Raw genomic sequence first — 19,661 nt, forward strand, 5'->3', positions numbered from 1 at the left:
TCGCATTGCCTCTTTTGCTATGTTGGATGAATTTCTTTGTTCCATTAATGTCCAGTAGCTTTATGCAATGTCCAGAAGTGTTAAGAATGGTTGTGTCACCTCTGAACATGTTAATTTTTATTATGCACTAACCCTCTAATGAGTTGTTTCGAGTTTGGTGTGGACGAAGTTTTCAAGGATCAAGAGAGGAGGATGATACAATATGATCAAGGAGAGTGAAAGCTCTAAGCTTGGGGATGCCCCGGTGGTTCACCCCTGCATATTTTAAGAAGACTCAAGCGTCTAAGCTTGGGGATGCCCAAGGCATCCCCTTCTTCATCGACAACATTATCGAGTTCCTCCCCGAAACTATATTTTTATTCCATCACATCTTATGTGCTTTGCTTGGAGCGTCGGTTTGTTTTTGTTTTTGTTTTGTTTGAATAAAATGGATCCTAGCATTCATTGTGTGGGAGAGAGACACGCTCCGCTGTTGCATATGGACAAATATGTCCTTAGGCTTTACTCATAGTATTCATGGCGAAGGTTGAATCTTCTTCGTTAAATTGTTATATGGTTGGAATCGGGAAATGCTACATGTAGTAATTCTAAAATGTCTTGAATAATTTGATACTTGGCAATTGTTGTGCTCATGTTTAAGCTCTTGCATCATATACTTTGCACCCATTAATGAAGAAACACCTAGAGCTTGCTAAATTTGGTTTGCATATTTGGTCTCTCTAAAGTCTAGATAATTTCTAGTATTGAGTTTTGAACAACAAGGAAGACGGTGTAGAGTCTTATAATGTTTACAATATGTACGTCTTTTATGTGAGTTTTGCTGCACCGGTTCATCCTTGTGTTTGTTTCAAATAACCTTGCTAGCCTAAACCTTGCATCGAGAGGAAATACTTCTCATGCATCCAAAATCCTTGAGCCAGCCACTATGCCATTTGTGTCCACCATACCTACCTACTACATGGTATTTCTCCGCCATTCCAAAGTAAATTGCTTGAGTGCTACCTTTAAAATTTCTATTCTCTACCTTTACAATATATAGCTCATGGGACAAATAGCTTAAAAACTATTGTGGTATTGAATATGTACTTATGCACTTTATCTCTTATTAAGTTGCTTGTTGTGCGATAACCATGCTTCTGGGGACGCCATCAACTATTCTTTGTTGAATATCATGTGAGTTGCTATGCATGTCCGTCTTGTCTGAAGTAAGGGAGATCTACCACTTTAATGGTTAGAGCATGCATATTGTTAGAGAAGAACATTGGGCCGCTAACTAAAGCCATGAATCATGGTGGAAGTTTCAGTTTTGGACATATATCCTCAATCTCATATGAGAACACTAATTGTTGCTACATGCTTATGCATTAAAGAGGAGTCCATTATCTGTTGTCTATGTTGTCCCGGTATGGATGTCTAAGTTGAGAATAATCAAAAGCGAGAAATCCAAAATGCGAGATTTCTCCTTAGACCTTTGTACAAGCGGCATAGAGGTACCCCATTGTGACACTTGGTTAAAACATGTGTATTGCGATGATCCCGGTAGTCCAAGCTAATTAGGACAAGGTGCGGGCACTATTAGTATACTATGCATGAGGCTTGCAACTTGTAAGATATAATTTACATGATACATATGCTTTATTACTACCGATGACAAAATTGTTTCTTGTTTTCAAAATAAAAGCTCTAGCACAAATATAGCAATCGATGCTTTCCTCTGTGAAGGACCTTTCTTTTACTTTTATGTTGAGTCAGTTCACCTATTTCTCTCCACCTCAAGAAGCAAACACTTGTGTGAACTGTGCATTGATTCCTACATACTTGCATATTGCACTTGTTATATTACTCTATGTTGACAATTATCCATGAGATATACATGTTATAAGTTGAAAGCAACCGCTGAAACTTAATCTTCTTTTGTGTTGTTTCAATACCTTTACTTTGATTTATTGCTTTATGAGTTAACTCTTATGCAAGACTTATTGATGCTTGTCTTGAAAGTACTATTCATGAAAAGTCTTTGCTTTATGATTCAGTTGTTTACTCATATCATTACCATTGTTTTGATCACTGCATTCATTACATATGTTTACAATAGTATGATCAAGGTTATGATGGCATGTCACTCCAGAAATTATCTTTGTTATCGTTTACCTGCTCGGGACGAGCAGAACTAAGCTTGGGGATGCCGATACGCCTCCGACGTATCGATAATTTCTTATGTTCCATGCCACATTATTGATGATATCTACATGTTTTATACACATTATATGTCGTATTTATGCATTTTCCGGCACTAACCTATTAACGAGATGCCGAAGAGCCAGTTGCTGTTTTATGCTGTTTTTGGTTTCAGAAATCCTACAAAGGAAATATTCTTGGAATTGGACGAAATCAACGCCCAGGGTCCTATTTTTGCACGAAGCTTCCAGAAGACCGAGGGGGAAAGGAAGTGGGGCCACGAGGCGCCGACACAACAGGGCGGCGCGGCTCGGGCCCCGGCCGCGCGGCCACGGCGTGTGAGGCCCTCGTGTGGCCCCCGCGTTGCCCTTCCGCCTACTTAAAGCCTTCGTCGCGAAACCCCCGCACCGAGAGCCACGATACGGAAAACCTTACGAGACGCCGCCGCCGCCAATCCCATCTCGGGGGATTCCGGAGATCACCTCCGGCACCCTGCCGGAGAGGGGATTCATCTCCCGGAGGACTCTTCACCGCCATGGTCGCCTCCGGAGTGATGAGTGAGTAGTTCACCCCCGGACTATGGGTCCATAGCAGTAGCTAGATGGTTGTCTTCTCCTCATGTGCTTCATTGTCGGATCTTGTGAGCTGCCTAACATGATCAAGATCATCTATCTGTAATTCTATATGTTGTGTTTGTCGGGATCCGATGGATAGAGAATACTATGTTATGTTTATTATCAATCTATTACCTATGTGTTGTTTATGATCTTGCATGCTCTCCGTTATTAGTAGAGGCTCGGCCAAGTTTTTACTCTTAACTCCAAGAGGGAGTATTTATGCTCGATAGTGGGTTCATGCCTCCATTAAATGCTGGGACGAGTGACGTAAAGTTCTAAGGTTGTGGATGTGTTGTTGCCACTAGGGATAAAACATTGATGCTATGTCCGAGGATGTAGTTATTGATTACATTACGCACCATACTTAATGCAATTGTCCGTTGTTTTGCAACTTAATACTGGAAGGGGTTCGGATGATAACTCTGAAGGTGGACTTTTTAGGCATAGATGCATGCTGGATAGCGGTCTATGTACTTTGTCGTAATGCCCAATTAAATCTCACAATATTCATCATATCATGTATGTGCATTGTCATGCCCTCTCTATTTGTCAATTGCCCGACTGTAATTTGTTCACCCAACATGCTATCTTATGGGAGAGACACCTCTAGTGAACTATGGACCCCGGTCCATTCTTTTACATCGAATACAATCTACTGCAATACTTGTTCTACTTGTTTTCTCGCAAACAATCATCATCCACACTATACATATAATCCTTTGTTACAGCAAGCCGGTGAGATTGACAACCTCACCGTTTCGTTGGGGCAAAGTACTTTGGTTGTGTTGTGCAGGTTCCACGTTGGCGCCGGAATCCCTGGTGTTGCGCCGCACTACATCCTGCCGCCATCAACCTTCGACGTGCTTCTTGACTCCTACTGGTTCGATTAAACCTTGGTTTCTTACTGAGGGAAACTTGCTTCTGTACGCATCACACCTTCCACTTGGGGTTCCCAACGGACGCGTGCAGTACGCGTATCAGCTGTCAGCGACCAAGGCGATGGTGCCTTCAACGCCAACTTTCAAACCTTCTTGGCGAAGTTTGAGCCCAATATCTTCTTGAGAAGTGAAGCATTTGGCGAGAGCAGCAAAAGGCGTGGGTTCTTCCTTCTTCGGGAAGAAGTAAGGAAAAAGTCGCGACAGACCTGATCTGGCATCGGCAAGACCTTCACGCGCCTCATCTCTGTGGATCTCAAGGAGGGAAAGAGCGTCGAGAAGGCGATCACCTTCAGGATTCTCCAGATCATAATCTTGCTGCGTTTTCCCTAAGTAAGTCAAAAGAAGCTTATCAGAGAAAAGCGAGCCAAGAAGAATTTGATGATCTGAAGAAATAGAAGAGATATGAGTACTTACTCACAAAACGTCGACTCTGCGACTCCACGCGAGTGAGGATTTCTTTTTCACGAGCATATTGCTGGGCTATATTATCGCTCAAAGAAGTTTCCGCGTAATGAAGCCTTTTTCGAAGATCTTCGACAGCGGCAGCATCTGCTTCAGCTTTCTTGCGAGCTGTTTCGCTCTGCTCTAACTTGACATCAAGAGCGTCAGCGCGTTTGTTGGCTTCCGCAAGAGTCACTGGCAAAATAAACGACAGCAAAATATCACGACAAAAAGAATAAAGGAGTATGTTCAGCAGAAGAGGCAGGAAAAAATAGTACCTTCAAGCTTGGTGGCATAATCACGGTACCCGATAAATTGGGTACCGAGGCGGACAAATTCCTTCATGGAAGGCTGACGAGAAGACCACGGAAAAAAGAAATCAATATAGGAAGCAAAAGCTCGACAGCACCAAGCAAAGATCAGAGGAAAGTCCAAAGCAATGAAATGTTCAAAGTATAAAAAAAAAAGAGAAGAAGAGATAACTTACATCATCCATTAAAGGAGCCGAGGAACTACCAGTTAGCAAGGTAGGCTCCTTGGCCGGCTCGACCCTAGCCCTCTTCGGGGAAGGGGCACGGGGGCTCGGAACTGGAGTTGGATGCTCAATGTTTTGCTGAGGAGGCGAGGTTTCCTCCCCGTCAGGTTGAGCTTCAGAGACAACTAAAGTACGCGACGTACTCGTCCGAGCAGCCGCGTCAATAGGTGGATCTTCATCCTCGTCACCACTAAAATAAAACGGCGACAAAAATAAGAAACAACATAGACAAAATATCGAGAGCAAACAAAAAAGAGTAGCAAGGACTTACGAGCTGACAAGGGAATCCAAGTAAGGGTTGAAAGTTGTCCTTTCTTCAGTAGGAACAACTACTTCGGCAGGAGATGTGCCGTCTTTGGAGGCGCCAGAATCGGCAACTTCGTCCCTCTTCCTCTTGTTCCTTGGAGAAACAGCGGAGGGGAGGGAGTGTGTCGAAGCGGTAGCCTCAGATTCGACTTCTTTTTCAGAGGAAGCCGCAGATTTCTGAGAACTTGCGACTTCACTCTCAGGGTGAGAAGTACCCTGGTTGTCGTCGGTGACAACAGTCCGTTCTTCGACTTCTCCACCTTCAGGACGAGGAGGAAGAGAAGCTAGAACTGGGTGGTTCTACAAAAACAGTAAGTGTCGACAAAATTTTATGCAATGGACGCCAGCAAAATAGTAGTCGACAAATACTAAAAAATCGAGAGGACAAGATAGTAGTCGAGGGAAAAATTAACTCGGGGAGGGCGTTGGTGCCACTATATGGCTTAACGCGGCAAGAGGATGGAATAGTATCCTTCTTACTAAGCGATGAAATTCTTCGGATCAGCTTCTCCAAGTCCTTCACAGGAAGGTCTTTGGAGAGCCTCTCGACATCTTCTTCACCAGCATACATCCAAAGGGGATTTTTGCGAGCTTGTAAAGACTGCACTCTAATCCTAAGGAAGTAGGCTGTGATTTGGATACTCGACAATTCCTTGCCACGGGTGTTTTGAAGCTCATGGATGCGAGTCATCAGCGCTTCTGTCGCTGATTTTTCTTCTTCGGTGGCTTCAGCGTCCCAGGATCGGCGGCGAAGAATCTTGGCCCCTCCATCAAAAGGAGCAATGTTGTACTCCACTGAGTCAGAGCTTTCTTCATGCACATAGAGCCACTTTTTGCGCCACCCCTGGACGGAGTCGGGGAATTTGACGTCGAAGTACTCGACATCAGGGCGAATGCAAATGACAACGCCGCCTATGTTGTAGGCGACGTTGTGGGAGCCATTGCGGCGGCAGTAGAAGTTGCGCTTCCACAGAGCCCAATTAGGATGGACTCCGAGGAAGCATTCACAAAGGGTGATGAAAATCGAGATGTGCAGGATGGAGTTGGGCGTCAACTGATGCAGCTGCAGCCCGTAGACAAAAAGGAGACCGCGGGGGAACTCATGGATAGGGGGAGAAAGACCGCGAATAAGGTGGTCGACGAAATTGACCCGATATTCGATTGGAGGTGATGGATAGCTTTCCTCCTTGGGGAAGCGCAGCGCGTTCTCCTTCTTCATGAACCCGAGCTTCTTCAGACGGGTTCATGTCTTGGTTGGAGATTTTAGATCTCTCCCACTCCAGATCTTCAGTTGCCATCTTCGACTCCGGGGTGTTGTGCCTAGTGAGCCGTGCACGCGGTGGCATCAACAATGGCGTAGGAGAAAAAGGCGGGCGTGGTTGAGCTCAAGAAGTGTGGGGCGTAATGGAGGATTTTGGTAGAGGAAAGCAGAGGAGCGGTGCGAGCGAAAAGGTGAACGGAGGAAGAAGATGACCTTAAATAGGGGTGCGGTGAATCGACGCACCGTTGGATGGAAAAATTGTGAGATGGATGATGTACACGTGGATAAGGGGAAACAACGTAATTTCATTATGAAGGGAAAGAACAGGCGCTACAGTGCATGCGCCAGGAAAAGTGGAGGACGTGTGTCCCCCACTTGCACGACGTATCAAATTGACAAGGACTTTGGGCCCGCAAGACAGAGAGAGAGCGTTGCTCGCATCTTCCCGATACAATGGTCGTGGCTATCGTCAGTATGCGACGTCAGTTTATCAATGGAAAAAAATCGGCTTTGATAATTTGAAAAATTGGCGACAATGAGTGATGACTGATAATCTCGAGAGCCTTTGACCAAATACAAGTTTTTGCTCAAATGCTCGGGGGCTACCTTGGAAAAAAGAAAAATTCGAGTATGACAAAATAGAAATGGCGAGCGCCTATGACCAAATACAAGCATTTGTTCATAGCCTCGGGGGCTACTCCCATCGGGAGCGCTGGTCGCGCACCCGATAGATATGAAAAGTTCAAGAAAGAATGACAATATAGCGACATGAGGCATTAAAGTGTTGAGCCTACAACCAAGCACTAGTCCTTGGCTGTAGCCTCGGGGGCTACTCCCATCGGGAACGCTGTTCGCATGCCCGATGAAATTAAAAAAAAAAGAAGTAAGCATATTTCGAGTTACACAAATAACTCGGCATATACTCCCATCGGGAAGGCAAGATAAGTCATCCATTGACTCAATAGAATGTGCTATTCCAACAGCCGAAGCACTCGACAATATATTCTCAAAGCGCCAAAGTCGCGAATAATATCTGAATGCCGCAAAACTTTGCAAAGGTAAGACCCCAGATCCGTTCTGAGCGGCGTGGCACCGTCTCTGACGTCGGTTTGCTACTTTTTTCCGTATCAACAGATACGAAGAAAAATCCTAACGGAAGCGTTAGGTACCCGATAAAATATGACCGGGACTCGACTGAATGGTAAGACCTTAAGCGGCACCTGTCGAAGTTTACACCGAGATCCCGAGATCATGTCCAGGGACGTGATCTTGAAGTAGGTTTTTGCGGATTGCTACTAGAGCAGTTAACTAGTACCTGATCCGTCAGATGAACTAGCCCCAACTACCATCATCCCTGTACAATATATAATTGCATATCCAAAGATATATGATAAATTTGACAGAATTATTGAATGATTAAAGTTGGAGATTTTCCCTGATTCTTCGATTCAAGCAAAATCTCGGGGGCTACTGACATAGGCATCCCCAAGGGGCCTGCCGAAGATGGTAACCGGGGTTTACTGAAGGCCCATGACTCGAAGAATAGGAAGATTCGGAAGCCCAAGTTATTATTAAGGAAAGCTAGAGTTGTATTAGGAAGTACTACTTGTAATCTTGCAGGACGGGTTGGAAACCCTCCCGGACTCTGTAACCTGTGTATTACAAATCCCTCGGCTCCGCTTCCTATATAAGGGGGAGTCGAGGGACAAAGAGAGGATCGATTCATTGTTCACGCAACCCTAGTTTTTACATCATCGAGTACTTTTCGGCTGAAACCTTCGAGATCTACTTTCCCTCTACTTCCGACTAAAACCCTAGTCTACAATCTGTAGGCATTGATAAGTTAATCCCTTGTCACCAGCCACCATTTGAGCCTTCACGAAGTCGTGGATATTGCGCACATCTTTAAACTCATCCATAAGTTGAGTAAGATTCTCGGGTTGAGGATTGCGAGGAAACATGGCATCATATACCATGGCCAAGGCACTGTTGCCGAAATCAAGAAATTCTTGAGCCTGGGTGGCACGATCCTGAAACTGGACAATACGGCGACAACGAGTCTCGTCCGCCCAAAAATCAATATCATTGGCTCTGGAAAGACGAAGAAGGCTATCAACTCACAAATTTACCCTCTGTTACTCAACAGCAGTATCCAGAAACGCACCTATGAGAGATAAAGGACAAAGCAATATAGCATAGCGATAGACACAGAAGAATAATGTGAAAGAGTTAAGACAGAAATAACGTACCAGCCATATCCTGACTTGCATCAGTCATGAGGTCAAGCATATAATTTTCACGTTGAGCAGATCGAGCAGCGTTGGCAGTCGCAGCTTCTTTCAGCTCAAGAGATTCTTGTGCCTGACGAAGAGCAGTTTGTTCCCAATCCGAAGATTTCCGCGATTGCTCCAAAGCAGTCATGGTTTGCTTCTTCATCGACTGAAGCTGCTGTCGCAAATCGGCCACCTCCTTTTTGATTGAGTCAGGACACGACGAAATATCCAAGGAAGCACTTTTAGGTATTTTCGTAGATTATGAGGCAGCAGGGGATGTGTTAGAATATCCAGCCCCACTATAGTTGTCAAAAATCAACTGGAAGGCAAAAAATTATCAAAATCAATCATTCGGCAAGGAAAATTTTCCATTCATGGCCATAGTACATTACATAAAGGAGTTTTTCATAATATACAACTCATAAGGCGCTTACACAAATGGTCGGGAGCAGCAAAAGACGAAAATATCTACAAAAGAAAAGGAGTACAAGTTCGTCTACTTGAACTGCGTGTGGGCCTTGCTGGCGGAGGCTGAAGACCTTGGATCAAGGATGGCGATGAGTTTCTTCGCGAAGAGTTTGGAGTCCTTCACCAGAACCTTCCACTTATCATTGTTCAAGCCCTTGAAGGCAGCAACTTTAGCCCAGTCGACTTTTGGCCACTGGCCGCCACGAGAGCAAGATTTCCTTCGACTCCAATCTTCAAGCTTGCTTGGCGATGCACCAAGGCTGGGCCATCTTTTCCAAGGAAGTGCTTGACGAGTTGGTCAAACCTCTTGGGTGGTGTGGTCTTCGGGAAAAAGTGGGGGAAGATGCGTCCAAAAGCAGTCCACACAGACGTCAAGCACTCATGCACCAGGGAGCAGTTCAACTCGAGGATGGTAAGAGTATCTAGGAGACGATCTTCATCCAAATCTTGGTTCCTGGTATAATGCTCACCAATCTTCCCTGCTGAAGAAAGAAATGACTTTATCAATATAGATATAACACCAGCATGAAAACGCAAGTAAAAGAAAAAGAGAAGGGAGAGGTAGTATTACTCGAAAATCTGGAGGATTGCGTCTCGAAGCGCGTAATTATGTCGTTCTCGCGCTGGATGAGCTTGGCTTCTTTGTCGCTCAAGGAATTTTCGGCGGCTTGAAGTCTTTGACGAAGACCTTCGAGATCGGCAGCTTCTTTTTCAGCCTTTTTGCGAGCTTTCTCGCTAGCCTTAAGCTTTTTCTCCAAGTCATTGGCGCGCTCCTCAGCAAGACGCAACGCTTCTTAAGAAAGAAAGGATGAGGACTCAACACAAGAAAGAAACATCTAAAGCATTGGGTGCAATAAAAATTTACCTCTCAGAGATTTAGCTTCTTCGCGGAACCCGATAAAACGGGAGCCTATGTCAACCATCTCCTGCATCAAGGGCTGCAAAATAGTCGATAGACAAAAATATAGTATCTAGAAGTCAAAAATTGTTCGAGCTAGCAAATGACGTGAAAAACAAGAAAGGATATCTTACATCATTGAGGAGAGGAGTTAATGAACTCCCTGAGCCGAAACCGATCCGCGAGCTGCTCCGTCTTGAGCGCCCCCCTCCCCCGCGATGGCCATGAGTTCCTTCGAAAGGGAGATCTCGGAGTGGCCTTCGTCGTCCTCCTCCTAGTACACGCACTAGTACTTGGCCCGCGCCACCTTGCGCCGTCGGTTGGAGAGGAGGGTGTCGTGGCGGCTGCCGTGGTAAAAGATGGGCTGCACAGCGCCGTTGTCCGGGGTTGGTGAAGAGGCGCGGGCCGCCGTCCGAGGTTGGTGAAGAGGTGACGCCGGGCCGCGGTGGTCGTCGATCTGGTCCTCCCACAAGCGCGGGGAGTTTGGTGGCCGTGGCGGCGAGCGCGAGGAGGGTGGCGGTGAGCGCGGGGAGGGTGATACGTCTCAAACGTATCTATAATTTCTTATGTTCCATGCTACTTTATTGATGATAGTCACATGTTTTATACACATTATATGTCATATTTATGCATTTTCCGGAACTAACCTATTGACGAGATGCCGAAGTGCCAATTCCTATTTTCTGCTGTTTTGGGTTTCAGAAATCCTAGTAAAGAAATATTCTCGGAATTGGACGAAATCAACGCCCAGAGTCTTAGAATTGGACGAAGCATCCAGAACACCCGAGAGCCGCCAGAGGGTAGCCCTGGGGGCCCCACACACCAGGCTGGCGCGGCCAGGGTGTGGGCCGCGCCCCCCTGTTGTGTCGCCACCCCGTCAGCCTTCCGACTCCGCCTCTTCGCCTATTTAAAGGTCCCTGACCTAAAACCTCGATACGAAAAGCCACGGTACGAGAAACCTTCCAGAGCCGCTGCCATCGCGAAGCCAAGATCTGGGGGACAGGAGTCTCTGTTCCGGCACGCCGCCGGGACGGGGAAGTGCCCCCGAAAGGCTCCTCCATCGACACCACCGCCATCGTCATCAACGCTGCTGTCTCCCATGAGGAGGGAGTAGTTCTCCATCGAGGCTAAGGGCTGTACCGGTAGCTATGTGGTTAATCTCTCTCCTATGTACTTCAATACAATAATCTCATGAGCTGCCTTACATGATTGAGATTCATATGACGATGCTTGTAATCTAGATGTCATTACGCTAGTCAAGTGGATTTTACTTATGTGATCTCCGGAGACTCCTTGTCCCACGTGTGTAAAGGTGACAGTGTGTGCACCGTGTGGGTCTCTTAGGCTATATTTCACGAATACTTATTCACTGTTATGAATAGCATAGTGAAGTGCTTATTTATATCCCTTTATGATTGCAATGTGTTTTGTATCACTATTCATCTATGTGCTACTCTAGTGATGTTATTAAAGTACTCTATTCCTCCTGCACGGTGTAATGGTGAAAGTGTGTGCATCGTGTAGTACTTGGCGTAGGTTATGATTGTGATCTCTTGTAGATTATGAAGTTAACTATTGCTATGATAGTATTGATGTGATCTATGCCTCCTTCATAGTGTGATGGTGACGAGTGTGCATGCTATGTTAGTACTTGGTTTAGTTGTGTTGATCTATCGTGCACTCTAAGGTTATTTAAACATGAATATCGAATATTGTGGAGCTTGTTAACTCCGGCATTGAGGGTTCGTGTAATCCTACACAATTAGTGGTGTTCATCATCCAACAAGAGAGTGTAGAGTATAGCATTTATCTATTATTCTGTTATGTGATCAATGTTGAGAGTGTCCACTAGTGAAAGTATAATCCCTAGGCCTTGTTTCCAATACTGCAAACACCGCTTACTTACTGTTCTGCTACATGTTCGTTTACTGCATCTTTACTTCCTGCAATATTACCACCATCTATACCACCTGTATTTTACTATCTCTTCGCCGAACTAGTGCACCTATACATCTGACAAGTGTATTAGGTGTGTTGGGGACACAAGAGACTTCTTGTATCGTGATTGCAGGGTTGCTTGAGAGGGATATCTTTGACCTCTTCCTCCCTGAGTTCGATAAACATTGGGTGATCCACTTAAGGGAAACTTGCTGCTGTTCTACAAACCTCTGCTCTTGGAGGCCCAACACTGTCTACAAGAATAGAAGCACCCGTAGACATCAGAGGGCCATGCGGAGTGCCGCGGGGAGGGCGCCGCTGCCATGTGGTGGGTGGGTTGTGCGGATGAGAGAAAGTGGGATGAGAGGGGAGTGGTGGGTGCGGTTGGTGGGATACTGGGATGAGAGGAAGGGGATGAGAGCAGTCTGCGTGGAGGCGTTGGGGTGGTGCGGTGGGTGGGGACTGGGGGCGTGTGCGTGGTGGGGGCGCGTGGCGTGGAAGCGTGTGCGGGTGGGGGCACATGGCAGGGACTGGGCCGGTGGGTGTACAGCACAGTGGCACACCACATCTACGTGCACCACTGCTATTTGAGGCAGCAGTGCACACATGTATGCACATATATGTGGTGCGCCACTGCTAACCCTGAACCTGATTTATTATCTAGGTTCACACTTACCAATGGCGCACTACTTTTAGGTGCGCCACTGCTAGTTGAGATAGTAGTGGCTGATGACCCACAAGTATAGGGGATCACAACAGTCTTCGCGGGAAGTAAAACCCAATTTATTGATTCGACACAAGGGGAGACAAAGAATACTTGAAAGCCTTAACAACGGAGTTTTCAATTCAGCTACACCTGAAAACAGACTTGCTCGCAAGAGTTTATCAGTAGTAACAGTTTTATAGCAGTAGCAGTAGTGAAATAACCGAAGCAGAGTAACAAAGACAGCAGTAGTGATTTTAGTAAACAACAGGATTAAAATACTGTAGGCACGGGGACGGATAACGGGCGTTGCATGGATGAGAGAAACTCATGTAACAATCATAGCAGGGCATTTGCAGATAATAATAAAACGGTATCCAAGTACTAATCAATCAATAGGCATGTGTTCCAATTATAGTCGTACGTGCTCGCAATGAGAAACTTGCACAACATCTTTTGTCCTACCAGCCGGTGGCAGCCGGGCCTCTAGGGAAACTACTGGATATTAAGGTACTCCTTTTAATAGAGTACCGGAGCAAAGCATTAATGTGGTGACCCGGCATACCACTGCATGGTGTAGTATGCAAGTCTGATATAACACCAGTGAAACACCGTTCCACTAGTATTATATCGCTCAGAGTGGTACAACAGAAACATATGCGGGTCCAAGGCATGTCTATAGAATTACACACAGACTCTGTTACATAAGATCATCATAGCCTCCTACTTTACAATGAGGTAAAACTGCAGATAACTCCGTAAGAACGACTCGTAGTCTAGTCCTATCACGAACTCTATTTGTAGAGTATTTAACTAGCTAGAGAGGCTAAGAATAGATTCTAGCTAAGTAGGAGCTACGTTTAGGAAGCTAGTTCCCTTCTATGGCTATACTAGGTTTTCTCCTTGTTGGATGTGGTATTTGACTCCTCTGACAGGTTCTCGTCTCTTGAAGAAGTTGTTGATTTCCTCGGTCTTCGAGTTGCACCGTAGATCCTCCTTCGATGCCTCCATATCTAAGCAGGGGATTTAAGAGTGGGATGAGTACGAGCGTACTCAACAAGTTCATTATAGGAAAGAGGTGTTTAATGCACTAGCTACAGCATTAGACCAGAAAGTCTAATACCAATGCAGGTTTTCATAACCATTTCTTCAAGAGGTTGCTTTTATTCATAAGAACTATGTCCGTCGGCCCTTCACCGGTTTACTAGAACTTCATGGAGCTCCTTTCCGGCCGCGTTCGCAGCTCCATATCCCGGAACGAGGAGTGACAGGTCACGGTTCTTTACACTCGCAGAGGTGTGTTGCTTTACCCATAAGAGATCTTAACCTTGGTGCCAACCGAGCCGCGAGCTCGTCCACACTTCCTATGGTGTGAGGCCCGGTATAAGGTCATAGCCAATCATGTTCCTCCGCTACCTCGAACACCCACCCTTTGTTGCATGCCCCGACCCTGGGTCCTCGCCGGTCCCATTATTCCCACTCACGGGTGGACCCCGACCACGACAACGGTTTGGGACTCGTTAACCAAACTCCTTCGCCGGTAGCCGCAACCCATCATAGACCGCAATACCGTGGGGACTTAAGGCCTCCCCAGCCCAACCGCTTGCACTTCGAGCGACAAGTGTCTACGGACTATGCCGTGGGGACTTAAGGCTTCCCCAGCCCAACCGCTTGCCCCCGACAGATACAAGTGTCTACGGTAAAGCGCATCCGTTGATGAACGAGAGGTGGAAACACTTTTGACTACTCCGTCCCACTCGGATCTTATGGTTAACACGGGTATTACGGCACAAGAATCACTCGGCGACATTTGTTGTTTAATCCTAGATGGATATAAACCCGTGCAATGGAACCTCCACCATATCAACACAATCCATGGTTCCATTGCCCACCACATAGTCATATTCATAGTTATGAAAGTAGTGGTTTTGGTTTTTATGCAATAGTGATAACCATAATACTTTGCAAGTAATTTGATAGAAATACTCAAATGACATGAGCAAGTGATGAACTTGCCTTTCTTGACTGCAAGATTAGGCAGGCAAGGTCTTCGATACGCAGTAACTCCAAATTCTGAAATAGCATCATCGTCCGGTAAGGACGATGTTTACAAGATTGGCAAGGATGCAATAATGCATAAGTATGAGATGCAATCGCTCTAAGCGTGATCTAACCCCGATGATTTAGGATTAGTGAGTTGTAATGTTTAGTTCAGGGTGTGTTGCACTTTTAGAGTGATTCACATACAAGGTTCTTATTTAATTGTGATTACTTGGTATCATAAACAGGTGTTGTAATATATCATAATAATAACACTATTAGCACACAACAATAACATTTGGTATAATCCTAACTCGTAACGAATAGTGGTTGGTTTTAGCACTATATGGCATGGTTAAAGATTAATTATCATATACTTCAAAAGAATAACTTATGAAGAACATGTTCTTTAATAAAGAACAAGTATGATAATTAGGGTTGTGGAGTTCTATGGTTTACTATGGTTTCAATTAGTTTCTGGAGTAAGTATTAGATGGATCACAACCAAGTTGGATTCATCAGCAATTAGGCTTGATTGGTTAAGATAAGCCTAGGCATCCTAAGCAATTCATTATACATGGTTGTGGTCAAGGTTGGTTTATCTTGCTAGTGATAGCTGGCTAGGACTTATAGGTTCTTATAAGCAGGGTTGATGATGGTTCTTCTGTTTACTTCAAAAGAATAACTTTTGAAGAACATACTTCTTAAATAATAAGAAGTATATCAGTTAGGGTTGAGGTTGTCTAGGTTTTGCTACTTGATCCACTATGTAAGGAATGATTGGCTCCTAAATAGGATGGTTCATAATTATGAAGTATTTGTAGGGTTCAGTGGACTATGGTGATGTAATGATAAATAATAAGCATGATTGCTATTTGGTTTCATCACAATGGTGTGATGCTAAGTGGGGATAATTAATAATGATGGCTTTGGTAATAGAATCTAGGGTTTACACTTGGTTGACCCTAATTGATCATTTAGGTCTGAAGAGGATGAACACATGGGATACCCATATTTTAGTGTTGGGTCTTCTACATTTTATGTGGCAAGGCAAGTATTTAGTTGCTACTATGTATCTCTGGATACTAAGTAACTATTATGATCATAGGTTCCAACCTAGGGTTTAGTTTGGAGGCAATTAAGGTTCTCATGTGATAATAAAGTTAGGTTTCTAAATGAACCTAGGGTTTAGGATTACACATGAATTGATGAATTCCTGTTTTTCTACCATATGGAACTAGGGTTTTCTAATTACCCTATAATTCTTGGATTAATAACTTCATTATAAAGTTGAAGTTATTAATAAGTTTGAAATAAAAATAATATTGGATTTGACATTTTATTATTTTTAATGAATTTAATAATTAAGGTAATTATTAATTAGGTTTAAATCCTCTTAATAAGGATTTAATAAATTAATAGAAAAGGAAAATTAATTTTAATGTTTTCCTTAATTAGTTACTGATTTTTGTTTATTTTTTTGAAGTTTTCCTAATTATTGGATTTTAATTAAATTTGGAATTAAAATTAAAGGCTTAATTAACAAGTATTAAATAGTTGAATTTTTATTAAAAATAAAAATTCCATTTTATATTTTTATTGGATAGAGTTTTCTTTTCTAAAAATTTTAATATCTTATTTACATTTTTCTGACTTTAATTGAATTTTCTAAATTTATTTGAAGTGGCAGCAATTTACTGGAATTAAATTTTAAATGGAATATACTAAATGTACCGGTTCAGATCTAACTATAGGGGCTGACTAGTGGGGTCATTGACCAGGTCAGTTGCCACGCGGGCAACGACCGGTCAAGGAACCTGGGAGGCCCCACGGCCACGTCGACCCTGCCGGCGGCTCAACGCCGGCGGGCAGGAGGAGACGGCGCCGCCGATTTAGGGCACGGGAGGACACGATTTTGGTTCCGTTCGAACCAGCAGTGGATAGGGAAGCTACTGGTAGTGTTGGTTTTGCGAAGGGACTACCGGAGCATCACCGTCGAATGCGTCTGCGGCGGCGCAACTCCGGCGAGACCCCAAACCCGAGCTACAGGCGGCCCAAGGATGCAATAGAAGGTGCTAGAGACGCGAAATCTTACCCTGATTCTTCCTAGAGGGTCGATGGCGTCGATCGTGGGAGGAAACGAGCTCGATTTCTCCCATGCCGGAGATGAACTGCGAAAGGGAATCGACAAATTGGACTCCCCCAATGCTTCCCTGGATGCTATCTTCCTCCTGGAGGCTCTACTCGACACGGCGCATCATCGGAGCTCCTCGGTTGGCTCGGGGTTTGCCTCTATGGTCGGGTTCGTGATGAACTCCGGCGACAGGGCATGGTTGTTTGCGGGGAATAGAGAGGGATTGAGAGAGAATGGAGTGGCGTCGAAGAACAAGGAGTTCACGGAGATCCGCTTGGCCTATTTATAGCCCTAGGAGAGCACCGAGGCGATGGCACGCCGCCGAGTGACGGCACGTATGCGGCGGTGACGTCGGCGATGATTTCTGGCACGAATTTGGTCGTGTTTAGATAAGCTCGGACGCGGGAATTCTTGTCCACGTTGTTGAGTTGGTCGCTGGCGTCCGCGCTCGATCTTATCAACGACGGTGAGGTGGCCGGTGAATCACCTCACGTCGTCTCGGTGGCGTCCATGCGAAGAGAGGAAGAAGACGAGGCCCCTCCTGTGAATCGGTATGATGGGTCGCTCCTGGGCTGTGATCTGGGCCAATGCTGGGCTCGGCAGCTGGGCTACTTAGTTGGGCTGCCGCCGCAGTAAGCCTTCTCCATTTTTTTCTCTCGTTTTCTTTTTCTTCTTGTTTTCTATTTTTGAATTCTCGTTATTTATAATTCAAACTTGAATTCCAATTTGAACTCATTATTATTTTGCAGGTCTTAACTATGTGAATCATACAATGATTAGTACAAGATACTGCAGTTACTTTAGTGATATATTAGAAAGTTAATATGGTATTATAACATTGGTTGAATTATTAATATTGGAACTTGAATTTAAATACCCATATGGACATGAACTTGGATATTATCTTTGTAAATATTCATATTGTTTTCCAAATGATAATTCTCTTACTTAGTAATATATAAAGTTTTATTTGATATTACTATGCAGGGAATAAATTCAAAGTAATGTTTACTTATGAATTTCTATTAAGAAGTGATTTAATGGCATGATTTCATGTGCTAAATTATTTCTAGGGTCTTGATCTCATATTGAGAATTTGGTTACTTGCATAATATTTTATGTGAGCATCTTTTTGTTAATGTCTTGTAAGCATTATTATAATCCTATTTCAAAGTTAGCACTAGTGGTATATTTTAATAGCACCTTGAAATACTTTGAGTAAGTATTACTCTCCTCATAGTTGGGTCTTGGTTATTAAGATAAGTGGTTGATCACTACCTATGGTTTTAATTATGGAATTTAGCATTAGGTGTTTCTTATGTTTACTAATTGAAACATAAGGATTAACTAATGAGGAACTATAGGGTTCTAACCCTATTCATATAATGGCATTTGGTTTGGAGCTCACTTAGGATCTGGTTTTATAGTTGTAATCACCCAAGTGGTTTATAATTTGGTTTGAGATACAATTCTGGTTATGGAGTTGGAATGTTCTCATATTGCATTTGCTAGGGCTTAATCTCCCCTAACCATGGTAATATGGTTACTTGCTTTATATTTTATGTGCTTCTCTAGTTACTAAGGATTTGAGAATTGGTTTTATCTTCTACCAATTAATTCTATTATTTTCCTCAATTAATCATTAAAGTAACTAAAGTAGTTATGTTTCTTTTTATAGTTAACTTTGGTCATATGAATGGATGATTTCTCTCCATTTAAGTATGGAGTTTTACTCTAAGGTTTTGCTTATGTTTCTTAGATGAAGAATGAGTGGAATGTATATGTGGTAGAATTCTACTTGTGATCACCAAGTGGTTCACAAGATAAGGTTAGGATATAAGCCTATGGTTGCATACTAGTGATCTCCCCATGATTTCATGTGGGGAATGATACCTACTTATCCTATAGTGCTTAATTTATGGCTTACTTTTCTACTTCTCCAAAGCATGGTCATGGAATATACATGATCAACTTGTTCATAATATATCTACCTCAAGTTCTTAGGGTTTAAGATTATTACACAATTTATAATGATCAAGGTTTGGCTTCCTAAAGTATATCTCTCCTGAGTTAGGTTTATCACTTCTAAGATCAAGTATTGTCTTGATCATCTAGGGTATAATATCTCTCTTATAGTTTCTTGAATGGACATGGCTATGGTGGTCTCAATAGATTATATCCTAGGAGAATGCCTGAGATATCAACTTAGGTTTCTCTCAAGAAATGATGATTTAAAAACTTGGATGTATATCCAGTGGTTTAGCTCAAGGTTTGTTATTGCTTTTCTAATAATTAAAATAGAACTCTCAACTCTCTAGGTTTGATGCTTAACTATTTGGAATGGAGAAGGATATATATTTCTAGAGTTGATCTCCTTGTCATGTTTCCAAGAGGAAGTAAAATGAATACCATGAGGTTCATGGTAAGATCAAGGATTAGTTTAGGACATGAAAGGAATAAGTCAATAATGGTTTCTCCATTTTATTGTTACTAGGTTTGTAATTGAACATATGTTCTTATGTTATGGCAATGATTACCATATTATGATCTGTTATGAGATCAAGCAGTTGATCATTGATTAAAGTGTTGTGGTGTTGATTATTAGTTCCATTTGATCTAACCCCTTAGATCAAATCATCTCTGCCCAAAACAAGGTTTTAACCAAAGTCACTTTGAGGTTTATAACGCTTGACTTGATGAGCTACTTCAATTCCACCAATGTCAAGTGAAACTTCACTTACTGTGACTGTTTTATTTTAAAGCGTGAAAATTCCCGCATTTTCTATGCATGAATGCAATGCACACATCTCGTTTCCTCTATTTTTGTAACCCCAATACCTGGGATATTACAGTCTCTACCCCTTAAACTAAACTTCGTCCTCGAAGTTTGATCTCTCTCACGTTTCGGAGTGTGGATCTGACTTGTGCAAA

This window comes from Lolium rigidum, chromosome 1 (assembly GCF_022539505.1).
Source record: "Lolium rigidum isolate FL_2022 chromosome 1, APGP_CSIRO_Lrig_0.1, whole genome shotgun sequence".
Taxonomy (NCBI): Eukaryota; Viridiplantae; Streptophyta; class Magnoliopsida; order Poales; family Poaceae; genus Lolium; species Lolium rigidum.